Here is a 10,207-nt window from a genome sequence, read left to right on the forward strand (position 1 = left end):
CTAGGGAGATGGAAGTCTGGGCGTCTTTGCTTAGAACTGCTGCACTTGCAACCCAGCCCCGGATAATCGGAAGAAGATGGATTGATGGATGGATGGATGGATGTTAAAATAGTCACTTTTTGAGGGTGAGCAAAAACGCACCATCTTCGTGTGTCCCTTTAAATGCAAATGAGCTGCTGCTCCCGGCACAGAGGGCGGAGCTTCAAGAGCTTCTCGTATCATTTTACCTCACACAGACAAATACTGAAAATTTCAAAAACTTTTAGCCTTTTATGTTCAAGCCAGAGTCAGACAATGATGAAGAGACTTAAGAAGAAGTGACAACATGTGGAAGCAACAGGACATTTCTGAATAGTTAGTTGATGAATTTAAGTAGCTTATGTGTAGTTATCTTCTAGTCATTGATTAGCATATTCTGTCATGATAATCTATAAATCACATTCCCGGGGGCGGAGTTTATGTAACTTTTAGGGTTTGTGTAGTTCCTACCAGGCGTTTGTTGTAGTCCTTAAAAAGCAATTTCTTTAAAAGAAAATATTTCCCTTTGCTTTGAAATTTCAACATCGTAACTTTGCAAATATTGATTATGCTCAAACAGCAACATTACACATTAACTAAAGTTAAAAAAGTGAAATCATAATCAACCACCCCTTTAAAAGACTTATCTAATAGTGTAAAACATAACATGTCCACCCTGTTGTGCCAATTTATACTGGACTTGAAATTATATATGCAAATTATGTAAATGTAAATCTTCCGCTAGCATGTTGTAGCCTGGATGCCAGCCCGAACCCCGCCCACAAGATTTTTAGGTCGGGAAGTTCGGTCTGGACTCGATCCGTTGAGGAGCTATTATGCCATAACAGAAAATTGTTCGGACCAGTCAAATTGTCAGGGCGGGCTTTATACGATGATGGACAGATGAGCAACGGTAACGTAACCATCCACGTCATAAGAGCGCTTGGGTGGAATTCATGGCTGCCGCTGGAGAATTGAGTTGTGTGTATTCCGCTATCGCGTGTGTTATAGAAGATAAAGACAGCACATTCATTTTAGAAGAGGAACAGAGAACCCCGATCAAGGTATTTGTCGATGGGAAAGATGTTTTTGCAGTCCTTCCAACGGGATTCGGAAAAAGTTTAATCTATCAACTTTAATCTATCTCTCAACATACGTCACTTACTCCGTTGCTCTGATTGGCTCTAGGTCTATTCAATTGAGTGCAGAGGCCTTTTATTTCCTGGTTCGGTTGACACACGCCCCATAATCACAGCCCAATGGAGCAGTATCAGACTCACATTCTGACTAGAATCTGAGTATGACGACGTCAGGCTAAGCATGTTGTTCTGTCCGAGCTAAAAATGGGCTTTATTGGCTTAAAACATCCACCTTGTTATGGTCCACCCTTTTTAGACATTAAACATATAACTGGATGGACAGATTCCATAGAATTTGAAAATTGAAATATGTTTTCGTAATTATTAGGTAATACTGGCCTGAGCTTGACCAGTGTGTTTTTTATGATAGACAGACATTTTCTCCCTAGACAAGACTAAAAAATAATTGAATTTAAAAAAATCAACAAACCTGGTGAGCCCAAAATCCACAAAACTGTATGAATGACCCTTTTATTAGGTTGTCACAAAAAAAACTCTCTGCAGTGGTCTTGAACTAAAGATAAAAACCTAAAAATAATGTTCTTAGAACGTTAGGAATAACAGGAACCATACACCAACATTAGGGGAATGTTCTGTGTATGCTGAACATATGGATTACACTGGGTCTGTTTCTTACACAAAGCTTCAGAAGATTTGGATTGGACTGTTTTTGGAGCTGAACAGCTCTAGTCCCCACTTACTTCCCCTGTATGGATAAGAACAGAATTAACATTGTACTAAATGTCTCTTTTTCCACTTACAAAAGAACATCAAATGTGTTTGGCATTATATGAGACTGAGTAAATGTCTGAATTTTCAGTTTTGGTTGAACTATTCCTGTAAAGACAGAACTGTAGCTACTCTCAATATCTGTATCCAAGCACAAAAATGCAAGCACAGCCTCATACAGAAGTAGCATATGCTTTGTTTGCATTCATTAGTCTCGATTGCATGCAGTTTTGAGGCACACACTGTTATACGGGGTTCAAAACAATGATATTTGTTCATGGGTCATTCTACAATTGTGGTGGCAGATGCTTTTGCTTTTGGACAACAAAATGTCAAACTGCAATATACACTTTTCCTATAGAAAACCATTTCAGAAAATTGTTTTACATTTTAAATTGTTAAAGGGTTTTACTTTCATGCTGATGCCATTTATTTTTGATATATTGATAGAGTAATAATATCAATGCTTGTATTTTTTGCTATGCATCTTGTAATATAATTAATCATGAAATGTCAGTGGCATTACTGTCAATAATTTTAATGGTTCCTATTAACTTTAAAATGAGTGTAAAACCACTTTTAAAATATAATACATATTTAATATCAACCTGAAATTAAAAAATAATTCAAATTTAGAATGCATGGCATGTTTAAAGGTGGTATATGTAAGAACTTTCATGCATTAATCGCTTTTTTATTGCCAATGCGTGAGGCCAATGCTGAAGCATGTTTAAACGTGACTATATCATTGGACGATGACAGACAGTGATGTCACTACCGATGTGATTGTGAGTCTCTCGTTCACCTTCTTAAAGAACCATGGTTACATGCTTAACCTGAGACGTTCCCTTTCGAATGGGAACTCGCACTGCATCCTCTAGAGCAGTGGTTCTCAAACCTGTCCTAGGGACCCCTCACCACTGCACATTTTGTATGTCTCCCTCATCAGACACACCTAATTCGAGTCTTGCAGTCTGTACTAATGAGCTGATAAGTTGAATCAGGTGTGTTAGGTGAGGGAGACATGCAAAATGTGCAGTTGCGAGGGGTCCCTAGGACAGGTTTGAGAACCACTGCTCTAGAGCATTGTTCCCTTTCGTAGTCACTCCGAGTTACGTCGGATGACGACGAATGGGGGTTTCGCCTAGAAAGCCAATCATCTTCGTGTATTATAAAACGAGCCAATGGCGATGAAATGCCATGGGTCTGCGGAATTTGCATAGCGTATCTCCGCCCCACTGCGTGGGTATAAAAGGAGAGACGCCGGCAAAGGCAGATCATGTTTTCGCTTCGGAGCCAAGAGCTTCTCTTCACTCCACAAGCCAAAGGTTTTCTGTGACATCATCTTCTTCGAGACGAGCGAACTCTCCGGTGTTGGTGTGACGGCGGTACCCAGCGAGTTTCACATTGCCTGCGATCTGAGCAGTGATCTGCCAGTCTGTGTGCTTCTCCCTGGTCGCCTCAGCATCGCTGAGTTTTTCCTCTCTAAAAGAGCTGCACGTGGCACGTCTTTTTAAAGATGTCTCGCCCGTGTTCTTCTGGGTGCTGTCGATTCCTGTCTTCCTTTGATGGGCACAATCGCTGCTTTGCGTGTTTGGGCTTAGAGCACGCTAAAGCAGCGCTTGTGGATGACTCATGTTCCTTCTGTGGGAACATGGCCATCACAACACTAAGGTCGAGACTCAATGATCTCATTCGAGAGAGAGTCCCCTCATCCACAGCCCGATCTACACCCTCCACGAGAGGTGGTACTTCGGCTGGTGGACAGGGTGACTTGAGGGTGACGGTGTGGAACAATCCGATGATGCGTCCTCGGACCACGCCCCCCTCTACAGTGTTGAAACCCGCGAGCTCTGCGGTGATTCTACCGGGTCCATCTACTGATGCCCCGCGTGTTTCATTCGGCTCTCCAGAGGAGGACTCGATGTCGATCGCAGCATCACAAGGCGGGCAGGAGTCATCGGGAAGTGACGATGCGGCTGCGTTGCCTACTTCTGGAGTACCAGCGTTGCCCGTATCAGATCCCGAGATGACGGCCATGCTCTCCCGGGCCGCAACGAGCATCGGGCTTGAGTGGAACCCTCCGCCCTGCCCTGAGCGCTCGCGGTTGGATGACTGGTTTTTGGGTGCGGCTGCCGCCTCACGGCCACAGCCAACCCCAATACCATTCTTCCCGGAAGTGCATGAGGAGCTGGCGAAGTCATGGAAGGCTCCCTTGACCTCCCGTGTACGTTTGTCAGCTTTCTCCGCCTTCCCCCCCCTCGATGGGGCGGTCGCCCATGGGTACACTGGGATTCCCCCGGTTGAACGCTCTGTTGCCATGCAACTGTGTCCTAAGAGCGCTTCATCTCGTCGTATTCCTAAGCACCCGTCCAAGGCCTGTAGATTTTCGTCGACCCTCGTGGCGAGATCTCACAGAGCTGCAGGACAGGCGGCCGCCGCTCTGCATGCGATGAGCACCTTGCAGGTCTACCAGGCCCAGCTGCTCAGAGATATGCGCAGGGCGGGGACTGACCCAGGGCTCTTCGATGAGCTGTGTGCCGCCACTGACCTCGCTCTCCGAGCGACGAAAGTGGCCTCACGCTCCCTGGGTCAGGTGATGGCCACCTCTGTGGTCCAGGAGCGTCACCTGTGGCTGAACCTGGCCGATATGCGGGACGCTGAGCGCTCTCGTCTGCTCGACGCCCCCATATCCCAGGCCGGCCTCTTCGGCGGAGCGTCTGAGGCGATCAAACATATTCTGCCCCGACGGCCTGCTGCTACCTCCACCCAGCCGTCGGTACAGACGCCCCAGCCTGCTCGCCGCCGAGGGCACCCTCCTGTGGCTCCCCCCCCTCCCGCACGGCCCCAGCAGCAGCCTTCACCCGGGCCGTGTCGCGGAGGAGGCCGCAGGAAGGCGCCACAGCCCTCTCCAGCCAGAGGCTCCTGGGGCATATGGCATCTGCAGCCGCGGCAACGCCGCTCGGATTGCTTCATATGAGACCGCTTCAGCTGTGGCTTCGCGATCGAGTCCCGAGGTGGGCATGGCATCATGGCACGCACCGAGTCCCAGTGACTCCGACCTGCCGTCAGACCTTCACCCCGTGGAGGAACCTCAGTTTTCTATGGGCCGGAGTTCCCCTAGAACGAGTTTCCAGGCATGTTGTTGTCTCCACAGATCCCTCTTCCACAAGCTGGGGCGCCATGTGCAACGGACATGCTGCCGCGGCCTCCTGGACAGGACCCCAGCGCCTTCTGCATGTCAATTGCCTCGAGTTGCTGGCAGTACGCCTTGCCCTGCACTGTTTTCGCACATTGCTCATTGGTCAACACGTACTAGTCCGTTCAGGCAATTCCGCGACAGTAGCGTACATCAACTGTCAGAGTGGTCTACGCTCCCGCCGTATGTCGCAACTCGCACGCCACCTCCTCTTATGGAGTCAGAAGCACCTGAGGTCCCTTCGTGCTATCCACATTCCGGGAATTGGAACTTTGCGGCCGACGAGCTGTCACGGTTTCGGCATAACTCCGGCGAATGGCGACTCCATCCCCAGTCGGTCGAGCTGATTTGGGACCAGTTCGGGGACGCACTGAAGTGGAACCTCTTCGTCAACTGGTGCTCTTCTCGCCGAGAAGACCTCGGGAGATGCTCGGTCAGTGTCGTGCTTTCCTTCCTTCAAGATGGGCTGGAGCGAAGGCTGTCTCCCTCCACCCTGAAGGTGTATGTAGCCGCTATCGCCGCATATCACGAAGCAAGGTAAGTCTCTGGGGAAGCACGACCTGATCGTCAGGTTCCTGAGAGGAGCGAGGAGATTGAAATCTCCTCGCCCTCCTCTCGTTCCCTCTTGGGACCTCTCAGTGGTGTTAAATGCCTTGCAGAGGGCTCCCTTTGAGCCTCTGCAATCAGTTGAGCTTAAGTTCCTGTCTATGAAGACAGCGCTCCTTGTTGCATTAGCCTCCATCAAGAGGGTAGGGGACCTGAACGCATTCTGCGTTGACGAAGCGTGCCTGGAATTCGGGCCCGGTCACTCTCACGTGATCCTGAGACCCCCGCATGGATATGTGCCCAAGGTTCCCACCACTCCCTTCCGGGACCAGGTGGTGAACCTGCAAGTGCTGCCCCTGGAGGAGGCAGACCCAGCCTTGGCACTGCTCTGTCCAGTACGCGCTCTCTGTGCTTACGTAGACAGGACGCAGTGTTTCAGGACCTCAGACCAGCTCTTTGTCTGTTATGGTGGGAGACTGAAGGGAAAGGCTCTCTCAAAGCAGAGGTTGTCCCACTGGATAGTGGACGCCATTGCTTTGGCTTACCAACAGCAAGGCCGACCGTGCCCCCTTGGTGTGACAGCCCACTCCACCCGGAGTGTGGCTTCCTCTTGGGCTCTAGCGCATGGCGCCTCGCTAACAGACATCTGTAGAGCTGCAGGCTGGGCGACACCCAACACATTCGCCAGATTTTATAATCTCCGAGTGGAGCCTGTGTCCTCTCGTGTACTCGCTTCAGTCAGCTAGTACTGGACCCGCTCAGGTGTTTTCGTTTGCTCGCCATTCCGCTCCACGGACTGGATACGTGCGATATTCCTCAGGTGAGCTTTCCTCTCTGAAGCCCTGAGTTCCTACAGCACTGTTGACGCTGGCGCCAGTGTCTATTGCCTGTGCGTCGGCTAGGTGCATCCGTGTGCATGGTTCCTCCCCTGAGTAACCCCCACATGTGTATTTCCACTGTAAGCCTCCTTGAGCATGTGTCTTTCCCTCGGCAAGCCACCTTGCGACACCTGGAGTTGAAAGTTGCCACCCCTCGGGCTGGTCACTCCAGCGTTCCTCCATATGAAGCCCTCCGGCCATATGTGTGTTCTTAAGTCCTCCCTACGGGTAGGCATGCTGCTGCATATTTCCTCTTAGATATGCTTCCCAGTGTACCTTGGTATTCCTGTGTTAAGTAAGACTCCTTTGTCCCAGCCAGTATCACGACAGGGGGATCAGACTTTCGCAGGGCACTGGAAGACAGCTGTGAAGGTGGCGTGACTTCACAGGGACCCCCATTCGTCGTCATCCGACGTAACTCGGAGTGACTACGAAAGGGAACGTCTCGGTTACGTATGTAACCCTCGTTCCCTGAGTGGGGAACGGAGACGTTACGTCTCCCTGCCACTTCCGCTGTACCGCTGGGTAGACGCCTGAGTTCAGTCTCGGCTCCTCAGCGAAGACATGATCTGCCTTTGCCGGCGTCTCTCCTTTTATACCCACGCGGTGGGACGGAGATACGCTATGCAAATTCCGCAGACCCATGGCATTTCATCGCCATTGGCTCGTTTTATAATACACGAAGATGATTGGCTTCCTAGGCGAAACCCCCATTCGTCTTCATCCGACGTAACGTCTCTGTTGCCCACTCAGGGAACGAGGGTTACATACTTAACCGAGACGTTTCTCAACCCTGCTCCAACACGGCACATTTTATTTGCCTCCCTAATCAAACACACCTGATTACATGCATCAGCTCATTAGAAGAAACTCCAGGACCTGAAATGGGTGTGTCAGAAAGAAGAGACTTTCAAAGTGTGCAGTGTTGGTCCTCCAAACACTGCTCTAGAGGCCACTATGCCCACTTCGAAATGCTGAGGGAATAACTGCCTAATTGGCTGTGACAATCACAAACAAGGACTCAACGGACTGATATTTCGGAGTCAGATTCCCTCAGATACTCAGGTTCACAGAACTGTCAGTGACACTATTCCCTACGGCCAGCACCTAAGCTCCAAGTTCTAAGACAGGTGGAGCTCAAAGGTCTGGTAATGCCAACCTTTATGCCAGACATTACATTAAAAGGAATACTGGCACAGGGAAACAATGGTTCCCTCATCTGTCACTCACAACCTAAAGGAGCTGTCTTACTTAAAGGACCCGCTATCATGGGGAGACAGCTTCAACCTTAGTAATGACTCATGAAGGGGCCGCCTGCTTAGAGACCCAACCTCTGGGGAGGCAACCACAGCTTCATGAAATATAAGGGAGCTGCCTACTTGTTGAACCTTCAATTACTGTAGGGGGAGACACCAACCTTATAGGGGGATCTGGTTCAACCCCTCAACACCACAGGGGAGCGTTTTAGTAGCAAAATGCTCAACCCCGTTTGACCTAGAGTCAGCATCTCGTAAGACCAGCACTCCTGGAGGGTGCTCAACCAATAAGAAGAGATCAGCGAAGCGAAACCACTTCTCACCTGAGCCCAGAGATGGGTTCTCTGGGGAGAACAACCCTGTGGGTGAGGGGAGTCCAATGTTCATCCAAGATTGTGATCCCCAATTTTGACTAGGCGAGACCCAGGGACAATAGACCCTAATAAAGAAACCCGTTAAGGGAAGAGTAAACTTTGCTCACTAGAGGAAACTAGAAAACGGCTGCAAAGTGTTAGCCATGCTATAGTCTCCGAAGTCTGCCTGAGCTGGAACAGAGTGTGGAGGACCCAAGAGAAGGTATCCCAATAACAGGCAGGGTTCACTCTACGATAACCCCTGCAGTCTGGGGATCATCTTGAGCTATTTTGTGGGAGCAGAGGACCTACTTACAGACCCCAAAGGGAAGGCCCAGGTTCAACCACATTATCTCCAGCTTGCACAAGGGAGCTGCCTGCTTAATAACCTATTGTATAGTGGAGCCAGGTACAACCTTGCGAATATGGTCAAATTTGCATTCTGCATCTTTGAGTAAACTGCCTGATGAAGAACCCTTAATAGGAAGGTAGTTTCATCTAGATAAATGAAGGAGTCTCCTAATTCGGGGGCCCCGATTCTGGGTGAGGTAGCCATGACTTAATGAAGCCACGACTCAACCACAAGGGAGCTGCCTGCTTATAAGCCCCCAATCAGCTGGAGGCAGCTGCAACCCTGAAACTTCAGCATTTCACAAAATGGAGCCACCAACAAAATCTTAAAGGAGGCGGTTGCCGCTAGGTTAACATAAGGGAGACTGTGAGTCCTCGAAAGCTGTGACAAGGACCCTGCTTAGAACCCATAATGGGGAAGGTACAAATCGTTCTACCAGACTCAAGGGGGGCTTCCGGAAGCTTAAGCAATTTTGAGGAATCCCACACCTTGGTAACACCCAAGGGAGCTTCCTTCTTACTGAACCCAACACTATGGGGAGGAACCTACCACTTAAGGAGCTTCCTACTTAAAAAAGAACCCTCAGGGGTGAGGATACTCCATTAAATACCCGTGAAGGAACTACCTAATTAATGAAACCTAAGTGGTATATTGCTATGACTCATGAAGGGGTCACCTGCTTAGGGACCCAACCTCTGGGGAGGCAGCTGCAACTTCACGAGACATAAGGGAATTGCCTACTAAAGGAACCCAGTTTTAGGGGGAGGCAGAGAGCCTCTCTTCCTTTCATTGAAGTGAATGCTTTCCATGTTCAGGATAATGCTGTAAAAGCCAATTATGGATTGTAATATCAATGTGTCTTGCAAAGAAAAGGGGTAAATTTAAACAATCATCTCACATAGCCAGAACTGTAGTATAGTCTGTAGTCTTAAATCAAGAGGAAAGTGCGCAGCATATATTTATCTAAACATTTTACTAAACACATTTCACTGTAAGGGTGTCCTAAGTTCTTTTTATTTCTAAGCGAAGAACGAAAAAGAGCTTCGCTGTAAATTTATCGGGGCCTTGATTCACGTTCAATCTCTTGTATTTTACGTGTACATGAGTGTGAGCTGGAAATGAAATCACAATTCTAGAATGACCCAATTAAATGGCAGAAAATTCTCTTCAAAATATCACATGGATCATCGAGAGAATTTTTTTTTTCATAAAAATGTTCAGTTCTCAACCAAACAATGTTCAGTAACACCTGGCCAAACTGTCTTTAATGAAAACAAAAAGCTATTTACAGCGTGACTTTCGGGATCAAGAGCTCAGATGTGCTCCTTCTGCTCTAAACCCTTCATATTTCAGGAAGAAAATACACTAGCCAGCCTTTACCCCAGCAACCCCAGGAAAAAATAACTCAAACACAGGCACAGAGCTCCGACTTCATTAATTTATCATGACAGTAAGTCAACTTCAAACTCACACCCACTCACACTGAATCTATGCTGTGTTATCTACATAAATCATGCAGAAAACATGCATCAAATTTTAACCATGTATGGAATGGGAATGTTTTCCCATATGGTTAGGATTCAGGCATTGTAACCGCACTCTTCCACATTTATGCTCAATTTCAATTTAAAATGATTACAAAATTGAACCACTTCTGTAGATTATTTGTACACTGACCATGTCTTACTGACGTTATAATTGAAGCTTGATAATCATGAATGAGAAATTTACAAATTA

The sequence above is a fragment of the Siphateles boraxobius genome, unplaced genomic scaffold, assembly GCF_051911475.1.
Source record: "Siphateles boraxobius isolate OS27281-9 unplaced genomic scaffold, OSU_SipBor_1 65, whole genome shotgun sequence".
In the NCBI taxonomy this organism is placed as follows: Eukaryota; Metazoa; Chordata; class Actinopteri; order Cypriniformes; family Leuciscidae; genus Siphateles; species Siphateles boraxobius.